Below are 21,956 nucleotides of genomic sequence, written 5' to 3'. Positions count from 1 at the left end.
GGCGGTGGCTGTGTGTGTATATAATCCTACGACACGAGTGAAGGAGTGGGGTCCGGAGTCCAGTGCGCTCCAATCATACCCCCGAACTGAAGTGGTTTTCCTTTTACTCCAGAAGCCCAGTTCTGTTTCAGAGTGAAGACGACCATTTCTTAACGTTGCACCATAGATATTTGATTTCGTGCAAAACCTTTTCTGTAATCAGCCTTTCATGTTCATACAACTGTGTTTCCATTGCCATTTCAGTAAACAAATCACGGCCTCTCAGAGAAGCCATGGCTTCTGTGTTTGTTCTATTTCTGTAGATGAAAGTGCTTCACAGGATCTGAGCGCTTCTGACTTGTATGTGCTCCACCAGCATCCTTCCTGCCTACTGGACTGACACTTTAATTTTTGCCAATAGCTTTTCAAAAATTTCCACACTACACCAATCTCATCACTGTGCAGTGGCCTGACCCCAGTGTCTAGCTCTCACTGACTTCCTAATACCGTCTTGGTCATTAGTTGGAAATGGATCCACACATTAAGCATTCCTGATAGTGCCTCTGACATGTAATCGTTTACTACATCCATCACTTCCACCTTTATTATTCTGTGTGTCAGGAAAGTTCCCCAATTAACACTAGGAAGGTGGAAATCACACATGTTGTCATCACAGCTGAGTTGTCCCATCAGGGCGCTCCTGTTTCAATGTAACAACCCGGGAAAACAGGCAGACGGCAGATTTTTTATTACCTAGTATGGCCCAATTTTTCTGGCTAGCAGAAAATAAAAGAAATGGAAAATCTCGAGAAGAACATAAAATGCTGATACTCCTACTCAATTTATCATCAGTGATAAACGTCAGCAAACATGCAGACGCCATTTTATGTTTCAGTACGTAGAGCCTCACCTGTTAATTCTGGGCTTCAAAGAAACATTTTTGGAAATGTTGTCTTGGCTTATTGTAAAGTGAGTGGGCTTCCGGTGAGAAGGCTCTCTTTTCGCCAGGATGCAAACGTTGCTTATGGAGGATGCACACCTGTGTGCCTGCTAGTTTAGCAGCAGGAGGATGTAGTGTGTGTGCCAAGACAGGGAACAGACTCTGCAGATGCTGGGCAGTAAACCAAGTTCTGTAGGACCAAGGGGCCAAACCACTTGGAATCGTGGGTTCCAGTGAGCATCCCTGAGCATGTTGTGACATTGCAGAGCTCTGGTTAAGGCAGTGCTGAAGCAGGACTCATGCAGACACAGCGTGTTTGCAAGATGATTGGCTGAGTGTTGTGTTGGAAGAAAGACAGTTGGTGGTGAGCAGCTCTGCAGCTGTTGATCTCAGTCAACAGAAAAGATGTAAACATTAAGTTGCCACCAGAAGAACCCGGTAAATACTCCTCTGTGAGCCAGTCAAAGCTCCTGCTTGCCCAAGGCAGAGATCTGTCTTGAGGGCAGATTGCCTGGTGGGCAGGACAATGTTCTTCAGTCCTCTCCCAATTCACTCTCCTGGTCCATCCTCCATGCTGTTCTTGAGCAAATGGCTGGCTTTGAAAGAACTCATTTAAAGATGAGTAGCAACCAAAAAAGAATCTACATGGGTCTCCGAAGTAAAACTGCAGAATAAAATGATACTGCAAAATAAAAAGAATATACTAAATCAAATGTAGATCCAAATTACACAACTGAAGAAGAATTATGCCATGAGAGAGCAGCTATTTGTGGACAAGCACTTCTCTATGTTAGCAAACAAATAAAAGACAGTATGGTCATCCTGAAATAAGCACACATAAATGAGCTATAAAAACCCCAAAGCAGATGATAAGACAACAGAAGGTAGTGACAAGTGAACTGAAAGAGTTTAAGAAATAAATGGAAGAGAAAAATTAGAAAAATTTCAGAAATAAAGTCCAAGCTAGAGTCAGTAAAAAAGGAGACTGGTGCTGCTAAAATTGCAGTCAGAGATATGAAGAAGAAACTTGGGGAAATAAAATGGAGAAAAAGCAGAGTTTAAAAGATTATAGGGAAAATGTTATGTGTGGAAGGCAGCCAAAGGACATATACAGTGTAGAAAACTGGTGTTCTTGGAAAAAAGGAAAGATGAAATGGAACTGAAAGCATATTCAAAGATAGAAGACAACTCCTGTGATAACGGAAGGACTGAATATGAACTTGGAAAGAGCAACAAGAAGAACTGGTACAGAATAAAAACTGGAGCGATGGTCTGGAATCTAAAGATGAAGAATAAGTTGTATGGGTATCAGACAAAAGGAATAAAATTCAAATCACTTATTTAGTAAAGTAAGTATATAGAGAATATTTGAACCCTTCTTTAACATATTACATGACAATAAAATCCAGCAAAATGAAAAAAAATCAGAGTGAAAGGATTGCTGGTGAGCATTGAATTTACTTAAATATGATAATTGTGTGTACAGAACAGAATAAATATTGCAAACCTTGAAATGTAGAATAATCTAAGTGTAAATATCAGGAGGTAGAGAGTGTCAAGGAAGTGGGAAAAGTGTAAATGCATGGATTCTTCATTTTTTAATAGATGTTTTCAAAGATGATAAGTGAAGTAAAGACAATAACTGAACTAAAGGTTTAAATATGTTAAGGGTAAATATAACTCCTAAAATAATTTAAAAAGCAATATAATTAATTAAAATTCCCCCAAAGTGGAAATTATACAGAGTATATACTCTGATCAAAATGAAATAAAACTATCCATTAATAGCTAAACATTTCTTATCACCTGGGTATTTAAAAACTCTCAAACACGTTGAAAAGGAGATAACAACCAAAATTACCTAGAAAATATAATAAGAACTATATATCAAAACTTATGACTAGCTAAAGATTAAAAATGTTTTTCTAACTTTAAATACCTATGTCATGAAACAAGAAAGGCTGAAAATTAATGAATTGTCATTTAAATAAGGAGTATAAAACAAACAATACTTAAGACAAATAAAACCAGAATGAAATAATAAAGATAAAAGTAGAAATTAATGTATAAGACATAGAAACCCAGTAGAACTAATTCATTACTTCAAGAGGTGGTTCTTTGCAGTGGGGGAGATAAACTCTAGCTAACATAATTAAGAGAAAAGGAGAGAAGCATAAATATCAAAAATCACAAAAGAGATTGAAAAATTAGAGCAAATATAAATGGAATTAAAATAATTGTTATAATAAGAATATACTTCATTAATACTATGCATAAATACCCTGGATGGAATGGATGCTTTGTTGAAGAGCATTAATAATCAGCCTTTGGCCCTATAAGATTGTTGTAGAATACCTAAAATGGTCTCCCAAAGATATTCCACTCTGATCCCTGGAATCTGTGAATATGGTAAAATATCACTCCCACGACTGTGTTCTGTCACTTGGCACAGCTAACCTTAAAGTAGGGAAATTATGTAGATGGACTTTTTTCTTGTCACACGAGCCCTTAAGGCAGAGCACTTCCTCCAGCTGATAGTAGAAAAGAAAGTCCGAAAGATTCGAAGTGTAAGCAGGACTCATGGTTTCACTGCTGGAGCAGAGATGGAGGGGCCACATGACATGGAATGTGGGTGGCCTCTAGGAACAGAGTGGTCCTGCACTGACAGCCAGCAAGGAAATGTGAGCATCAGTCCTACAACCACAAGAGATTGAATTCTTCTGACAACCTGAATGTACCTGGAAGCAGATTCTCCTCTAGAGCGTCAAGAGCCCGGACCAGCTGATGCCTTGATTTCCGCTTTACACAACCCTCAACGGGAGAGACAGCTGAGGCTGCATGGAATTTTGACCTACAGAACTGTGAGATAATAAATGGATGCTCTTTTCAGCTGCTACATTTGTGGATATTTGTTACAGCGGCAATAGAAAACTAATACAAAGATACAGATCATCGAAGTATACAAACTTCTATGAAAGAAAAAGAATTGTCAGTAAGTTTCAGAGACAAATTTTGACAAAACTTTAAAATACACATAATCTAAATTATTTATTGAAACCAGAATCACATAGAAAATAAAACTTGACAAACAGCGTAAAACAACAAAAACGACTAAGGCCATGAGTACTGATGCAATAATTTGAAATAAAATATTAGCAATAGATTCTAGCAATGTATCACAAAAACCCGAATCTACTACTACCAAATACGTTCCCCCCCCCACCCTGGAAAAACATGGATGATTTGACATTAGGCAAATCCGTTAATATAATTCAAGATGTTAATTGATCAAAAAGCAGTGATCAAATGACCTTCTCCATGGGTGGCAAAATATATATGTTAAAAACATTAACATCCAATCTTGACACTATAAAAACTTTCTCTTAATGAACTAGGAAATGATAGAAGTCTTTCTACAAAGTGAGACCAAAAGCTAGCATCCGGCTAGTGGAGGAAACACTAGAAATATTTCCAATAGATGAAGATGCTCAGTGTAAGTTTATTATATATATAGATATAGATATAGATATATGTAATAGACAATAACTGAAAGTATACAAAAGGAATTGTTCACAATGGCTTCTTCTAGGACTGGCAGCCTGGGGTAGGAGGAAGCTGTTATTGAGTATTTTTTGCACAGTGGAATCTTTTGAACATGCCCTTAAACTGTGTAACTTTGGATCCTCTGACTTTGAATGCTTTGCCATCACTGACATAGCGAACCAGCTAAAGAAATACGTGAACGTTGGTCACAGAGCAGCCTATGTTTGCTTAATCTGGCAGTGGGGGTACTGGGAGGAGGTACTTGGCACTCCAACATGCTTCCTCTGAGTCTTCTCTTCATGGATTCCAGTTCAGGTTGATTCAGAGAGAGAACCACAGGCAAGTCTTGGAAGGCTAAGCTCACCTCCCTAGCCTCTCCCATCACCTGTGACCAGCACCGTATCAAGGAAGGCTCCATCGGAGCATGGGGTGGGGACGGGAAGTTTTGTGCCGTGTGGTTCCTGTACCAGCTCAGCATGTGCAGTCATCCTTCACCTCAGACACAGGAGATCTCAGTACACATAACTTGTTATTGTTTCTATTTATCTAACATGATGTCCATCAAATCAAGCCCATAGGAAGGGAGAATTACAATTGGAAGGAAAGAGAAGTAGCAGTTTTCCCTTGATGCAAGAAGTTTCTAGAGGTTGACATATGTTTCTGTCACAGTCTACTTTGAAAATCGGAAAGTTTCTGAAGAAACTTCGGGAAACAACCCTTCTGGTCTACCAGACTCAGCTTAAGTAATTTCTTTTCTGAGAGGTCCAGTGTTTTTCTCAAAAAAAAAAAAAAAAAAAAATTTTCCCTACACAGTACTCCTGGACTCTCCCTTCAATTAGTGGAGTTGGCAAGTGTGATGAGACTTGTCCCCCAGCTGTGATCACCAGGGGATAAGGGCCATTCTCCAACACTTCGTGGCTTTCAAGCTTTTATAAAAAGAAGAATGGATCTCGGAAGCAGGAAGCTAAATGTATTGAACATCTGCCTGGAGCCAGATAATTGTGCTAAGTGCACCTCGCGCAAGGTCCTCACAGAACCTTTATGGGGAAGACATCCTGACGCTTTCTTCAGGTCCATTTTACAATAAGGACATGGTCTTTAAAGTGTTCATTTACTTTCCCAAGCCTGCAGAAGAAGTGGTCGCACCAGGATTTTAGTCCCCTTGTCTCCAAAGCCCATGAAAGCTCTAAGGTGCGGGCTTGTGTCTTCCACCAGAACACGGGCCCTTTGGGGATGAATCCATGTTTTAACCTCAGAACAGACTCAGAAACATGCATACTGAGGGAATAATGCCTTCTAAGTCCTACAGTGTTTGGCTTTGTATGGTTCTCTCCTGTGACAACTCTCTGATATGTTCCCTATCCCCCCAATTTACTGTAAACTGGCAGTCCGTTCTATGGCTTGTTTAGATTCAGGTTAAACGCTTTTGGAAATGATGTTTTCTAGATGACGTTGGGCAGGTCTTAACGCATCACATCAGGAGGACAGTGATGCTGGCCTGTGTCTCTGTCAGTGATGCTAAGACTGACCGCTTTTTTAAGGGTCGACCATGGGATCCCCTCCGTGTGAAGGTAGGTTTTCCCCTAGTGAGAAGTCAGAAATCTGCGAGGGGATATACTCCAGTACCAGGCAGGATATTTTGTTCTGAATGCTTCAGAATGGTTCTAGCATCATCTGATTCTCCTTGCCTGTGTCACTTATTTCCTGGAGGACTGCAGAATGGTGATTTTTCTCACTTCCTCATTAGTTATATATTTGGTAGCATTAATCTTATGAAAGAAGAACTTGCCAGTATAAATTGGAGATGAAACTATCGTTTCTCAGATAATACAGAATTAATGGTTATTTCCCCCCTTCATTTACCAAGTTTCAGAGTAAGAAGTTGGTACAAACTCACCTCCAACACTGGGAAATGATCCCTGCCCCCACCCCCACCCCACCAGCGTATCACTATGAACTCATGGATTGTTGTTACTCTATGAATTTGTCATGTTTTTTGAAGTTCAGATTGCCACCCATCCCTCATTTAGCCAACGGGGCTCCAAAATGACTCCTGGCGCATTTTGACAAGGTCTATTTAGTCTTTGAGTATTTTTGTGTCTTCTGGCTCAAAATTATGTCCCAGTATCACCATCTTTTCTCATATCTGGAATCATTATTTCCTATCTTAAGAAATCTTATTTCCTTATAGAGAAAAATGGTATGCACAGACCAAGATCTGGGTGCTAGGTAGGTTCATTGCCTCTAGGCCCTCTCAGTACGCAAAGTCAGGGCTTTTTTTAAAAAAAATATGACTTGATGTTGATATTTAAATTCAAATTTAACATTGAAAAAGTATTTTAGATTTTATAGTTGTACCTCCTCTTTTCTCTTACACTAAATATCTTGGTTCCTAACAATATAATATATTAATATATTAACTTATTTGCTTTACCCTAAAATATACATTAAAATGTTTTTAAATTACTCTACAGTATATTTTCTATCAATAAAAACACTAAGTGAAGTTTAAAGTTATTTGTTGTTCATTTGACAGTGATAGATCTCACTGGGTATGGACCTCTGTACTGTGTTCAAATGTCACTTGGAAGAACTCGTTTCTGTGTGATTATTTTACCAACTTGGTGTATCGTTAGTTTTATAGATTCTATTTGATTTTTAGGGTTCTTTTGTTTTGTTCTTTTATATTTAATTTTCCTTTTTGAATATCTAAAAGATTTTCAGGATTCAAAAGTCAAAATTATATAAAAAAGGATCTCTGAGGAATCACATTTTCATCAATATCTGCTCTCACTTCATTCCACCTCCCCTGCCTCTTCTGGACAATCATTTCATTCACTTCCAGCTATCCTTGAGGGGTTTCTTTTTATTTTTCAAAAATAGGCAAACAGTACATTTCTTTGTATTTCCCCTACCTTCTTACCCCCAAAGCCACATTCAATATATATTGTTCTGCACTTTGCTTCTTTTCATGTAACAACATGTGCTTGAGATCACCCCAAATCAATACATAGAGATCTTCCTGCCTGTCTCATGGCTGCAGAGCACTCTGTTGCATGGACTTTCCACTGTTTATTCAACCAGTCTCTTGTTAATGACATTTGGATTGGTTCCAATTATCTACAATTACTAAAAGAGGCCACAATTCATAAACTTGACCATACATGTTTTTGTGTTCGTGGAGGTTTATCTTCAAGGCAGCTTTTTAGAAAGGAAATAGTTTGGTCACGGGCAAATACAGCAATTTTGCTAGCTAATGCCACATTCCTCTAGAATTCATATAATTGTGTGTTTCTACCAACAATATGTAGAGAGCCCATTTCTCCAGAGGTTTTGTCAATGTCTGCATGCTTTCAAAATGTAGGTAATAAATAATATTTCAATTCGCTTTAATTTGCCTTTCTGTTTTTATGACTGAGACTGAGAATGTTTTCATATAGTGAATGGTCATTTATCTTTATTTTATTCTAAATTTTTTGTGTCTTGTGCCTATTTTTGAAATCAGGTTTATGGCACTTTTATTATTGCTTTTAAATAACTTTTTATATATTAAGAGATTTGTCTTAGCTTTAATGTGTAAATATTTTCTCCCAGAAAACAAAGAAGTAAAATGTAAAACTCATATGAATTGGCAGGGAGGGGTGGAGCACAGAGGATTTTTAGGGCAGTGAAACTACTCTGTGTAATAGTATAATGACATATACCTCTCATTATGAATTAGTCCAAACCCACAGAATAAACAACGCCAAGACTGAACTCTAATGTAGACCATGGACTCAGCACAGGTTCATCCGTTGTAACAAAGCTACTGCCTCCGTGGAGAGTGTTGATCGCCGGGGAGGCTGTGCCTGCGGGCGGGACCAGGGGTGCATGAGAAATCTCGATGTCCGCTCAATTTTGCTGTCAACCTAAAACTGCTCTAAAAAATAAAGTCTTCTAAAAAACAAAAATTTCAGAACTCATATGACCTTTGAACATAAAATGTGAAACTTAAAATCAGGACTTCCCTGATGGCACCGTGGTTAGGAACCCGCCTGCCGATGCAGGGGACACGGGTTCGAGCCCTGGTCCGGGAAGATCCCACACGCCGCAGAGCAGCTAAGCTCCGTGCGCCGCAACAGGAGAAGCCACCGCAATGAGCAGCCCGTGCACCACAATGAAGACCCACCGCAGCCAAAAATAAATTAATTAATTAATTTAAAAATGAAATAAAAGCTTTCTCGCTAAGGGGCACACCTTCCTTTGCAATACTTCAGAAGGTGTTTGAGAGGCAGGACAGGTCATGCCCTCCCAATTTGGGCCTCACTGCAATAATAAAATAATAATGATGAAAGCTACCTTTTGTCACTGAGCACTTACTCTGAGCCTAGGGCTCTGCTAAGCACCTACTCTGTGGAGTAGCGCATATGATTCCCTCGTTGCCAGGGAGGAAACTGAGGCACATGGAGAAGTTAGGGAACAGGCCCAAGGCCATCTATAGCTAGTGTGAGATGGAGACAGAATTTGAACCATATAGCTTACCAGTATAAGTTAATTGAATCCCCAAGTCTAAACCCTTACCCTCTGGGCTATTTGCCTCCCACTTTTAAAGGGAAATAGTGGATCCGAATGTCCATGTTCCAACAAGAACATTTGCGGAGTCGATCTGTTCTAACGCAGCAGCAGCCTTGTTGAAGCATCAAGGCAGAGAGTGATAATGAAATAGATGACAAAGGGGCCTTGCCCCAGGGGAGCCAGAAACATGGCTCAAAGCTGAGCAAAGCCCCTTGAGAGTTGAGAAAGTCTATGGTTCCAAAGTGACCCTGTGGTAGGGATGACAGGGAGCCATGAGACCAAGGGGTCCAGCTGAGTCTGGGGGTTCCCTGAGCGGGTTCCACCTCTGAGACGTGTGCTCAGACGCAGCAGCAAGGGTGGCTTGAGGGACGGGGTGGGAAAGCACTGTGGAGGGTTTTGATGCTTTTTCTTTTCCATCTGCACTCCTTCACGGGCTATTCGGAGTGACGATGAGCTGGGCTGTGCTGCCACCCATGGAATCCTGCTCCTCTAGCTGCATCTCGAACTTGTGACTTCAGGCCACTCTGTGTCCCTCTCTCTACTGATAGGTGGGGATGATAATACTGTTTCTTATGTTTTTTTGTTTGCTTGTTTGTTTTGTTGTTGTTTTGTTTTGTTTTTTTGCGGTACGCGGGCCTCTCACTGTCGTGGCCCCTCCCGTTGCGGAGCACAGGCTCCGGACGCGCAGGCTCAGCGGCCACGGCTCACGGGCCCAGCCGCTCCGCGGCACGTGGGATCTTCCCGGACCGGGGCTCGAACCCGCGTCCCCTGCATCGGCAGGCGGACTCTCAACCACTGCGCCACCAGGGAAGCCCTGTTGCTTATGTTTTAATCCATGCAAATTGCCTGATACCTGAATCATAGCGATCACCCAGAAGAGGTTTCCTGTTATGTTAAAAAAAAAAAAAGATGCATTTGAAAATGTTGCACGGACTGGAGTGATCATCGGGACACAGCTGATCATCCCCCCAGTTATTAGGCAGAGCACCCCTTCCGGGTGCTGCAGGGTAATGACGGCAGCTCGCTCTCTGTAAAGAATGGACAGGTCACCAGGTATACGTGCCCATCCTTTCCCTCCATTGTCACAGTCACCCAGGGATGCGGGTATAATTTGCATTCCCATTTTCAGAGTGATTTTCCCTGGTCACTAGGGCTGGCCAATCCAGAACTCCTATTTCCAAATCAAAGCTGCCTCTAGGATCCATATTCATGTCCCAAGATCATTTCCCAAGATCTTTTTAGTGCTAGCGATGCTCAGAGAAATTTCCTTACATTATCATATTTTATTCCATCTTCACAAAAATTTGGAGGTAGGAGCATTTTTTTTTACCATTACTCTGCAAGTTCAACTCAGTTTTGATGAGGAGAAAAAGTAAGTCTCAGCAAAGCTAAGTGACTTGCCCAAGTGAAATAGCTAATAAAAGAGGGGATATACTTTTAATCCCAGGGGCGTCTAATCCCAAATTTAGTAATCTTTCCTTCTTTTTACCATCTATTCATTTGTTTATTTCTTAAATAGCTTAGCGAATTATTATAAGGCAAGTAATCTTGCAACAATTCATCAAGAAATAGAATTTTTCCAGCCACGTTATTAATTCCTCCATGTGCCCCATTCCAATCATAGACCTCCCTCTTTCCAAAAGTCACTACTACTTGACTTTTAGAGTAACCACATCCTTGGGAGTCTTTATGTTTTTGTCACTCAAGTCATCTTTAGACATTATAGTTTAACCTTGCCCATATTTTGAAACAGTACGTTTTCTTAAGTTTTGTGTAATCAACATCCTTTTCTTTTCCATACAATCTGTGTAGCCTTTTGATCTATGGTTTCCCATAGATTGGACTTTGCTGAGTGCGTGATCATGGTGTGGTTCAATATGCCCCAGCCCTCTGTAGTTCCTGGAATTTGGCAGTTGGATCTGGAGGCTGAATGAGACTCAGCTGGACCCCTTTGGCAAGGCCACAAGTTGTGTTCTTTCATTGGGTGGAAAGAGGATCTGGTTTATGATCTTTTAAATGTTAGAGCCATGGTGCTCGATGCCTTGATCCATTAATTTACTGGCAGTTGTAGAATAGTGATGTTCTGATTCTACCATTTCATTGGCATGGATTCACTGGAATAATTTTCTAAGGCGATATTTCCTTCACCTGCTGTTTGGTCATCCAGTGGCATAGTTCGCGTAGGAAAGGCAAGGTAAATGCTTGATTCTTCTCTCTATTTCTCCAGCTCCAATGACTTGATTCCTGTCATTCGCTCCTGGATTTAAATATATTTGTTAGAGTTCGACCCACTGCAATTGGTTTTTCTTACTGAAGCTCACTTTAATTATCTCATATTTGATCAGTGGAAGTAGTTGTAGTAGTTTCCTTGTTATCTGGTTGTTACAAGACATTCCAAATTCATCTTATACATCTCCTGCTCCAGACCTGGAATCAATAACTTCTCTAAGCCCTAGTTTCCTTTACTGGGAAATGATATTTCAAGACCACAATTTGGGTTCTTGGAATGAGCGTTGCTACTGGGTGGGCATAGCTACAGTGTACAGAATTAGGAGATGTACGTATTTCTCCTCCAAATACAGATATAATAACATGTGAGTTCGTATTGATATTTCCAAATTATATTCAAGGTTACAAGGTTTTAATTTGACCTTGACTATATTACATCTGAGTTTCTTTTCTTTGACACTGAGTCTTGATTCTAAAGAACACAGGGGATGATAAATGTAGAACATGCTCCAAAATGACTCATTAGCCTCAGGCCACTGGGACACAGTAGAGTTGCCTGATGACAGTTCTTACACTACGACCAACTGTGATTATGGAAAACATTTTAATTTTTTTGTTTTGCTGATACTCTAGCTATATTTCAGGTGGTAAGAGCCACTACACACGTATTTCCCCTTTCGCTCGTATTTAAGCGTAGTTCTACTTCTAGAGGTAACTCTCTGTTTAGTGCCCAGTCCTTATGCTCAGGACTCTGATCATTTGAATTGCCTGAAACTTGTTCTTTAGTTGAGTCCTTGGGGAAATCTCACATGAACAATAATCCCTGAGTTATTTTCTCTTGGTAACCATTGGTATGAGCTCTTTCTACTTGAAGATCAGCTTTGCCGGATATAAAATCCGGACTAACGTTTGATTTCCTTGAATATCTTAAATATGCTACTTCCTTTTCTTCTGGCATGAAAACAACACTGGAAACTCATCTGATAATCATATAATTTTATTTTCCTTATAACTCACATTCTATTTTTGTCTATATATCAAAAGGATTTTTTCCTTACAGTTTTTCTTTTAGTAAGTCTCATAATTTTACTGGAAAATATCTTCATATCGGTTCTGTGTCAGTGTTCTCAGATAAATAGTGTGCTGTTTCAGTATGTAGTTTCATATCTGCTTCTTTATTTCAAGAATGTTTCCTTTCATTAGAGTTTGTATAATCGATTCTGTATCCTTCCTTTCATTTTTTCTTTAGGTACTATTCACTGTATGTTGGATTTTCTTTGCCTATCTTCAAATTTTAAAGATTATCTTGAATCTTTACATTTTTTCCTTTCTTTTTCATTTTCACTACTATTTGTACGAAGAAATTATTTGTTTGCTTATTTGTGCTTGCGTTCCTTCCAGTTTAACCCTCATTTCCAACTATATTCAAACAATTTTATTTCCAAGTGTTTCTTGAGCTCTGTTACCTCATTCTGAGTTTTTCTAATTCTGATATATGTTGTTCTTTTGTGTCCCATGTTGTTTTCTTCATGTCTTTCAGCTCATTTTGAAATAAGTTTCTTTCCTTCTTAGTATGAATTTTTGGTGTGCTTTCATTGTTTGTAAGGATGTTATTCTGTCCCATAATCTATTTTTTTCTTATGTAACTCTGTATGGGATTTGATCTTGATTGTAATCTAGGTTTTTTTTCTTTAAGTGAAATTAGTTTTTCTTAACTTTTAGAAGGAGGCTTGTTTCAAATATAGCTTTCATAACTTCGTAGAGCTCCTTCACCTGCTATTTAAATGTGATGTTCAAAATAGGGCTGCTTGCTTTCTGTTTCTTGGCTCTGTTTCCTCTATCCCTATGCTGTTATATTACTTTTCATTTCTATTATCTCTTTCTTGCTCAGTTTTGATGGCACTTCTAACCGTATCTTTTCAATTAGGAACTCTGTGCTAGATGAGATTCCTGAGGGTCAGTTTTAAGAGTTCACACGCTGGACACCTTCAGACCTTTCAGACCTTCTTAACTTAGGTCCCTGACCCTCTCTCATTACTGGAACAGGCAAAACCCTCTCCCTGTTTCAGCTGCTGCTCTCAGATTGGCAGGCTATGCTCACCAGTAAATATTTGTTAACTATTTTGAGGTCTTTCTTTTCTAAGGTCTTTCTTCTACTTTCTCCCATACTGACACCAAGAAGTCTAGTGGCTTTTGGAGATTTTTCTCTACTTGCTTGTATTGTGGAGTCTGCAGGAATATCTCACTGCCCAGTTTTGCTGTAAATTTTGTCCATGAGTTTTGACCTGCAATGTAGTTGCTCTATCTGTTCTTATGTAGATATTCTGGAAAATTCCCGAAATATACCCCCTGCCATCTTCCCTGAATTGCATTTTTTCTTTTGTAAGAAGAAATAGTATCGGTCAGGGTTCTTCAGAGAAATGGAGATTTATTATAGGAATTGGCTCATGTGTTTATGGAGGCCAGTCCCACTATCTGCCATCTGCAGGCTGAAGAACCAGGAAAGCTGGTAGTATAATTCCTTCTGAGTCCAAAGACCTGAGAACTGGGGTGTGGACAATGTAAGCTGTGCTCTGAGCCCGAAAGCCCAAGAACCAGGAGCACAGAGGACAGGAGAAGATCGACGTCTCAGCCCAAGTAGAGGGTCCCCGCCCCTCCTTTTTGTTCTATTTTAGTACTCAGCAGATTGGATGATACCCATCCCATTGGGGAGGCCTGGTTGCTTTACTCAGTTCATTAACTAAATGCTAATCTTTTCCAGAAACATCTGTAAATAATGTTTCACCAGCTATCTGGGTATCCTTTAGCCCACTCGAATTGACACATAAAATTAACCATCACAGAAATTATAAATTATTTCAGATGAACCAAAAATATGGAAAATAATACAACGAATATTGCACAATCACCACCCAGCTTAAGAAGTAAAGCATCCTAACTATAGCAGAAACCCACTGAGTACTTCTCTTTAATCACATTTCACTCAACTCCACACCGACCCTCATCACTCCCCAGAGGCAAACCACTAATTGATAAACAAGTTATAGTATATTCAGAGAACAGAATATACAGCCATGCAAATGAATGACTAAAACCACAGGCATCAACCTGGACAGATCTGAAACACTCCAGCGCCTTTTCCACAATAAAATGCACATGTTTATCTTTATTGGGCATGGAGGTAGCTGTTTTCATATCTCTTCCACTGAAAAGTGTTCTCTATCCAAGTGGGAAGCTGACAAACTGACCACTAATTTTCTTCAGGGAGGTTTCACAGCGCCACCTAATTCACTTAGATGGGAATTTTTGTAGGCCAAATTTGGCATTTTCCCATTAGAAATAGACTTTTTTTTTTTTTGACTTTATGGTTTGTAATTTCCACAGGTTAATATGCTTTGCAAAAAGAAGAAAACATAATTACTTTGCACCAAGCTGTGAGGAGTTGTACCAACCCAAGAACGTAATTATTGCTGTGTTGTGAGCAAAGCAGAGTTGATTCTTATTTGTGAGCCTGAGTTATCATGCTGCAAGTTTGCAAAATTATTTAGACAGAAATAATTATACCCAGTGTGGTCAGATTCAGGGTACTACAGATTGCAGTAAATTGGAAATTTGAACCTAAATATATACACTCTGTTATCTTGTTTTTTCTCTCTCTTTCCCTGAGTGATTTATTCCTTTCCTTGCAAACTTTTGATCCACTTAGCTGCCTGTCTTTGAGGATATTTTCTTTTTGGATCATATTTAATAAGATGTATGTTATGGACATCACAGAAAATTTGGTCCATCCTTGGCCGGCTGTCTTCTATGAGGGTATGTGATCGTGTGGATTCTCCCCTCTGCCCCGGACATCTACCCACCACTCAAAGGCAACCTTAAAGAATCACATGGACCTTTAAAAAGCAATGATCAAATAACCTCTAACTTGAGCGAGATCAAACTCAGCAGTAAACCTTTAGTGACTTGCGGGTTGGAGCTATAACCATTCATGCTAATTCCATCACTTGGAGCTGTGCTGACTCATGCACTACTTTTACCTTTCTTAGCATCACTTTCTTTGTCTGTAAAAAAATGGAGGTGGTAAAATTAGCCCTACCTAATTCAGAGTGTTACAGACTGTACTTTGTAAAGTATAGACCATTATTAAGGTAAACGGCAAGCAAGAAGGACTCTTTTTTTTTTTTTTTTTTTGACTGAATGACCTGGAAAGTCAGCACAAGGCAACCGAATCGATGTGTATTTGAACAGGTTTGTTTAACTCAATCGTGTCCTCAATCTTGGCTGTTCTAGAATCTTCTTGGGAAGCTCTAAAAAAAGTAAACAACGCCCAGACCCTGCCACAGGGGTTCTGACTCAAGTGGTTTGGAAAGAGAGCAAAGCATCCTGTTTTTAAAAAGGCTCTTCCGGGGCTTCCCTGGTGGCGCAGTGGTTGAGAGTCCGCCTGCCGATGCAGAGGATGCGGGTTCGTGCCCCGGTCCGGGAGGATCCCACATGCCTTGGAGCGGCTGGGCCCGTGACCCATGGTCACCGAGCCTGCGCGTCCGGAGCCTGTGCTCCGCAACGGGAGAGGCCACAACAGTGAGAGGCCCACGTACTGCAAAAAAAATAAATAAATAAATAAAATAAATAAAATAATTTTTAAAAAATAATAAAAAGGCTCTTCCGAGTAACTGAGATGTGCACCCAGGACTGAGATGCTTTAGCTGCTCAGCTGCCATCTGAGATGATCTAACTGTCATCTCTCAATGAATGAATCCTTCAAAGTATGCTGACCTTGCGGCTGGCTTTGAATAATAATAACTTTGTGGCTCCCACAAGGGCCTGCTCAGACTCATTGCAACAGGTATTTAAAAGTGGAGATTTCTGAGCAAAGTCCTAGGTCTGCTGAATCAGAAGCTTTAGGAGCAAAGACCAGAAATCAGAGTCTCTTTTATGAGCTCCCCAGCCCTAAATGGTTCTCTGAACGCCAGCAGGCTTCTTTAGTTACTCATGGAGGGATCGCCTATCAGGAAAAAAAAATGAACACGGGTCTAGATTTCTCCTTTGAAAAACCAAACAAGGCAGAGGAAATGGAGTGTGCCCCATGTGAGTCAATGAGAAATCATTCTTTTCTGTCTCAATTTCTCCCGAGAAACTGCACTTATTCAACATGGCTTTATCAAGCACATGCTGGACAGACACCTTGCAAGTTCTTTCTGGAAACATCAATGGATCAGACATGGCCTTTTCCTCCTAGCATCCTGCTGGGGAAACGGTGATCAAAGAACAGTGAGAGCGTTTCTGCAATCCTTTCCTTTTTGGTATTCTCGGGAGAAAATAAGCACGTAAAATATTTTAATACATCCTGAAAATGCACACTGTTTGATGCATATATACGTCTCTAATTCTGAGCAGTGTGGAGTCAGTGCTCTAAGCCAGGATGAGCAGGGCGTCCACCCTGCTGCATTCCAGAGCACCCGCTTCCGGTCACCCCATCAGGAAGGCAAGAAGTTCACGATTCCTGTGTGGGTGCCATCAACGTGTGGCCCCGCGAGAATTACAGGTGAATTTTGTCTCATCAACGCTCATTCTGCAGAAGCTCCAGCGGTGTAAAAGGCTGACTTCTCATTCTCCCAAGTTGGCTTTTTAGGTGCCAAGATTGCAAAGGACCGTGGGAGGAAAATCAGCCTTGAGAGAAAATGTTTTAGTAAATGGGAACCTGTGACAAGGTGTTAAGCATCAAAGCTACTCGTTCCTTGTAATACACTGTTTGAGACCTTGTGATATTTGCGAAAGGATCACACGATCACGGTCAGGTCAGTGCTGTCCTTCGTGAAGTACACAAGCCCCCTTTAAGGACAACCTGGACGGGCCAGGTGTAAAAACCAGACCCGTTCATTACTCTCTCCCCAGTCTAGGATTTTAATGAATCTTAAATATCTAAGGCTGAGTTAATAACCCAAAAGGTGGTCATTCATTCATTCATTCATTCAAGAAATGCGTGTCTTATGTGCCACTCATCATGATGGACTCCGGCAGAGGACTGACTTCACTCAGTGTTCCCGGTTCTGAGTGTGTGTTAAGGCAGAGCCATTGTGCCACATGTCAGGAGTCTAGGGAGGTTAAAATGTGGCCTCATCCTCAAAGGGCCTGTGTTCCAGTGGGGGGCGCAGGCATGGGGCTGAGGGTGCTTGGGCTTTGGAGACAGAAAAGTGTTAAAATTCGAGTGCAACCACTCACTCTGTAGCCTTGAGAAAGTGAGTGAACACTTCAAAGACCGGTCTTTGCAATTTGGACATAATGAAAGTGTCAGGATGTCTCTCTTGTAAGTTGCCATGAGGATTCCATGAGACAATGCATGTAACACACAGTTACTTGGCTCAGAGGAAATTTTTATCCTCTTGTTGTGATTAGCTATAAATTATTGAAATTATAAATACTAAAAATATGAATTATAATAGCTTGGCAGTCTATGACTTAAGGACAAATTAAGCCATACTTCAAGGAAACAATCAAACAAACCTAGAATACGGGACATTCTTCAAGGCAACAGGGCTTGTCTTTTCAAAGAGCCAATGCTGTTAAAAATAAGTGGCAGCAAGAATATACAGTGGAGAAAAGACAGCCTCTTCAATAAGTGGTGCTGGGAAAACTGGACAGCTACCTGTAAAGGTATGAAATTAGAACACTCCCTAACACCACACACAAAAATAAACTCAAAATGGGTTAAAGACCTAAATGTAAGGCCAGACATTATCAAACTCTTAGAGGAAAACATATGCAGAACACTCTATGACATAAATCACAGCAAGATCCTTTTTGACCCACCTCCTACAGAAATGGAAATAAGAACAAAAATAAACAAATGGGACCTAATGAAACTTAAAAGCTTTTGCACAGCAAAGGAAACCATAAACAAGACCAAAAGACAACCCTCAGAATGGGAGAAAAAAGTTGCAAATGAAGCAACTGACAAAGGATTAATCTCCAAAGTTTATAAGCAACTCATGCAGCTCAATAACAAAAAAACAAACAACCCAATCCAAAAATGGGCAGAAGACCTAAATAGAAATTTCTTCAAAGAAGATATACAGATTGCCAACAAACACATGAAAGGATGCTCAACATCATTAATCATTAGAGAAATGCAAATCAAAACTACAATGAGATATCATCTCACACCGGTCAGATTGGCCATCATCAAAAACTCTAGAAACAATAAATGCTGGAGAGGGTGTGGAGAAAAGGGAACCCTCTTACACTGCTGGTGGGAATGTAAATTGATACAGCCGCTATGGAGAACAGTATGGAGGTTCCTTAAAAAACTACAAATAGAACTACCATATGACCCAGCAATCCCACTACTGGGCATATACCCTGAGAAAACCATAATTCAAAAAGAGTCATGTACCAAAATGTTCATTGCAGCTCTATTTACAATAGCCAGGACATGGAAGCAACCTAAGTGTCCATCGACAGATGAATGGATAAAGAAGATGTGGCACATACATACAATGGAATATGACTCAGGCATAAAAAGAAATGAAACTGAGTTATTTGTAGTGAGATGGATAGACCTGGAGTCTGTCATACAGAGTGAAGTAAGTCAGAAGGAGAAAAACAAATACCATATGCTAACACATATATACGGAATCTAAGAAGAAAAATGTCATGAAGAGATTAGTGGTAGGATGGGAATAAAACACAGACCTACTGGAGCATGGACTTGAGGATATGGGGAGGGGGAAGGGTAAGCTGTGACAAAGTGAGAGAGTGGTGTGGACATATATACACTACCAAGCGTAGGGTGGATAGCTAGTGGGAAGCTGCCGCATAGCACAGGGAGATCAGCTCGGTGCTCTGTGACCACCTAGAGGGGTGGGAGGGTGGGAGATGCAAGAGCGAAGAGATATGGGAATGTATGTATATGTGTAACTGATTTGCTTTGTTGTGAAGCAGAAACTAACACACCATTGTAAAGCAATTATACTCCAATAAAGATGTTAAAAAAAATTAAATAAGTGGCAGACTATCTGAATTTGGAGACACAACTAAAGTAAATGCAGTACACGAAATTTGATGGGCTCCTGGTGAGAAAACAGGCTAGCTATAAAAGACATTTGGGGACCACAGATTAAATATGAACATGAACTAGACATTAGTCAAGATTGGGAAATTATCATTCATACTCTCAGCTGTGATAACATCCCTATTTTCAACGTTCGTATTTTTAAGAGATACAAGTTGAAATATTTAGTAGTAAAGTGTCAGGATGTGTGCAACTTACTTTTTAATGGTTCAACACCAACTGACCTGGACAGGTAAATTGATTATTTTTACCTTTTACCGTTTTGTCAATTGATTATTGACAAGTATGGATTTAGATGGTGACTAGTACAGGCTACTCTTCTTTCAACTTGTCTGTATGTTAATTATGCTCAAACTTTTTATATGCTTGATTATATTCTTAAGAAAACATTGAAATTGTTTTCTGATTAAATACCTCATCGCTCTCTCCTAAATCTTGAAGGAATATTGGCTCTGTAGGGCATCGTTCAAAGTTTATTCAGAAACTTTAAGAACTGCCTTCCTACACCAAGGCTGGCACATCAATGTCAGAGGCAGGGGATGGTTGACAAGATGCTGAGATCCAGATGGGACTGAGGAATTAAACCCTCCTCCTCGTGGGCTCTCCCCATGGTCCTGGCCGGCTGCCCCCTTCAGAAGCGTGTGAAGACAGACCTTTTTTTGTTTTTGGCTCCAGGCACAAACTCTGGCCAGATAGAGAATTTTTCTTTGTGGAACCTCGGGTAAGTGACAACTTCTCTGAGCCTCAGTTTCCTCATCTGCAGGACAGACACAACAACAGGGCCTACTTCTGTGTGTGTGTGTGTGTGTGGTACACGGGCCTCTCACTGCTGTGGCCCCTCCCATTGCGGAGCACAGGCTCCGGACGCGCAGGCTCAGCGGCCATGGCTCACGGGCCCAGCCGCTCCGCGGCACGTGGGATCTTCCCGGACCGGGGCTCGAACCCGCGTCCCCTTCATCGGCAGGCGGATTCTCAACCACTGCGCCACCAGGGAAGCCCGGGCCTACTTCTTAAACCTAAGGTGATGAGCCCGTGCTGGGCTGGTTAACTGTCCCACAGCCAATTCTCCATCAGTGAGTTATGGTCACTATTGATCCCTGCCTGGGTACCCATGAGACACTGGGTTGACGCCTTCAAAAAGTATTAAGGGGGATCAGAGAGCCGGTGATGACAAAATGACACAAAAGCTGCTGATCTCAGCTTCTCAAACCTCATTCCCGCTGAGCGAACCCCTCTCACGCACTCCTCTTGAGCAACCCTCTCTGAACCTTCTAGACCAGGGTCTCCTGTTTTCAAGGTCTAAGTTTTAGGGGTTCTCCAGAGCCCCTTGGTCCCATTCAAGGTAACCCAGTCACTTTCTGCTTTAAGTGCGGTCAAAATGGGGCCTGGGCTTAAGTACTCAGGCTCCCCTCCCCTCACCCCTGCGCTCACTCTTGGGTGGCCGTCCAGACGCCATCAGGCAGGAAGGGCTCCTGTGTCACCTGGAGCTGGGGGTGGGCCTGGGGTCCGGGCTGCCTCGGTCCTTGCTTGGCCTCTCCTGGGATAAGGCTCATCCATCCCGTCCCATCCTTATGTGTCAACAGCTGCTCCCGAAGGCTGAGCCCCACTTCTTCCTAAACTGTGGGACCCATTATTTCCTTTCTAGGTCCGTCCACTCCCGTCTGGAGGGAAACAACGTCTCAGGGGCCCTCCTGCCGCACCGTGGGTGCACAGAAGTGTAGGGGGCACAGGATAAGAGCCTGGAGAGGTGTCCATGCCTGGATGCTCTGAGCATTGGAGAGGCCCAGGGGCAGCTCCAGGGACCTGGCCACTGAGGATTCACTGCCCACCCATCTTCTGGGGTTTGACCTCAGCAGGGGTCAGGGCTGTGAACCTCTAAGGGACCCACTGTTCCTAAATTCAGGCCAGTCGCCTCTAGTCTCTCTCCTGTGGCCAACTGGGCAAAGCTTTATCCCCTTTTAAACAGAAACAAGCGAGTTCTCTTTCTCATCTGTTATATATGGAGTAACGCTATGCTCTCATCCTTCAGACCTGAGCTTTTGATTTTCCAAACAAAGGTTTTTTGGAATTCAAATCAGCTTTTCTCTCTCAAGGGCCTGGCTCTTGGAATTGAACGCAGTAGCTTTCAAGATCATCATATGCTCTGGTCTCCTCCTATCTTCTTATTGCTACTTTTTGAGGTGGGGTGGGGGGCAGGGTGTCATAGAGAAAGCCCTTCTCCCTGCTTGAATGGTAGAGAGGAGGGAAGAAGTAAAAGGAATTAAAAGGAAAAACCAATCGTTAGTATTATAGGCTGAAAAATGGCTGCCCAAAGATGACCATCTCTGTAACCTGATCTCTGCAACCACTGATGTTACCTAAATGGCAAAAGGGACTTTGCAGATGTGATTAAGGTAAGTATCTTGAGATGGTGGAGTTTCCTGGTTTATCCAGGTGGGCCCAGTGTAATCACGAAGGTCCTTATAAAAGTAAGACAGGAGAGTCAGAATCAGAAAAGGGAGATGCGACAACAGAACTTGTGTTTGGAGAGATGAGGCTTGAAGATGGAATAAGGGGCCACAAGGCAAGAAATTGGGGGCAGCCTCTAGAATCTGGAAAAAGCAAGGAAACAGATCCTCTCCAGGACCCTCCAGAAGGAATACA

Source organism: Kogia breviceps, chromosome 2 (genome assembly GCF_026419965.1).
Source record: "Kogia breviceps isolate mKogBre1 chromosome 2, mKogBre1 haplotype 1, whole genome shotgun sequence".
NCBI lineage: Eukaryota > Metazoa > Chordata > Mammalia > Artiodactyla > Physeteridae > Kogia > Kogia breviceps.
The sequence above is the reverse complement of the archived record's forward strand: the minus strand, read 5'-3'. Positions refer to the sequence as shown.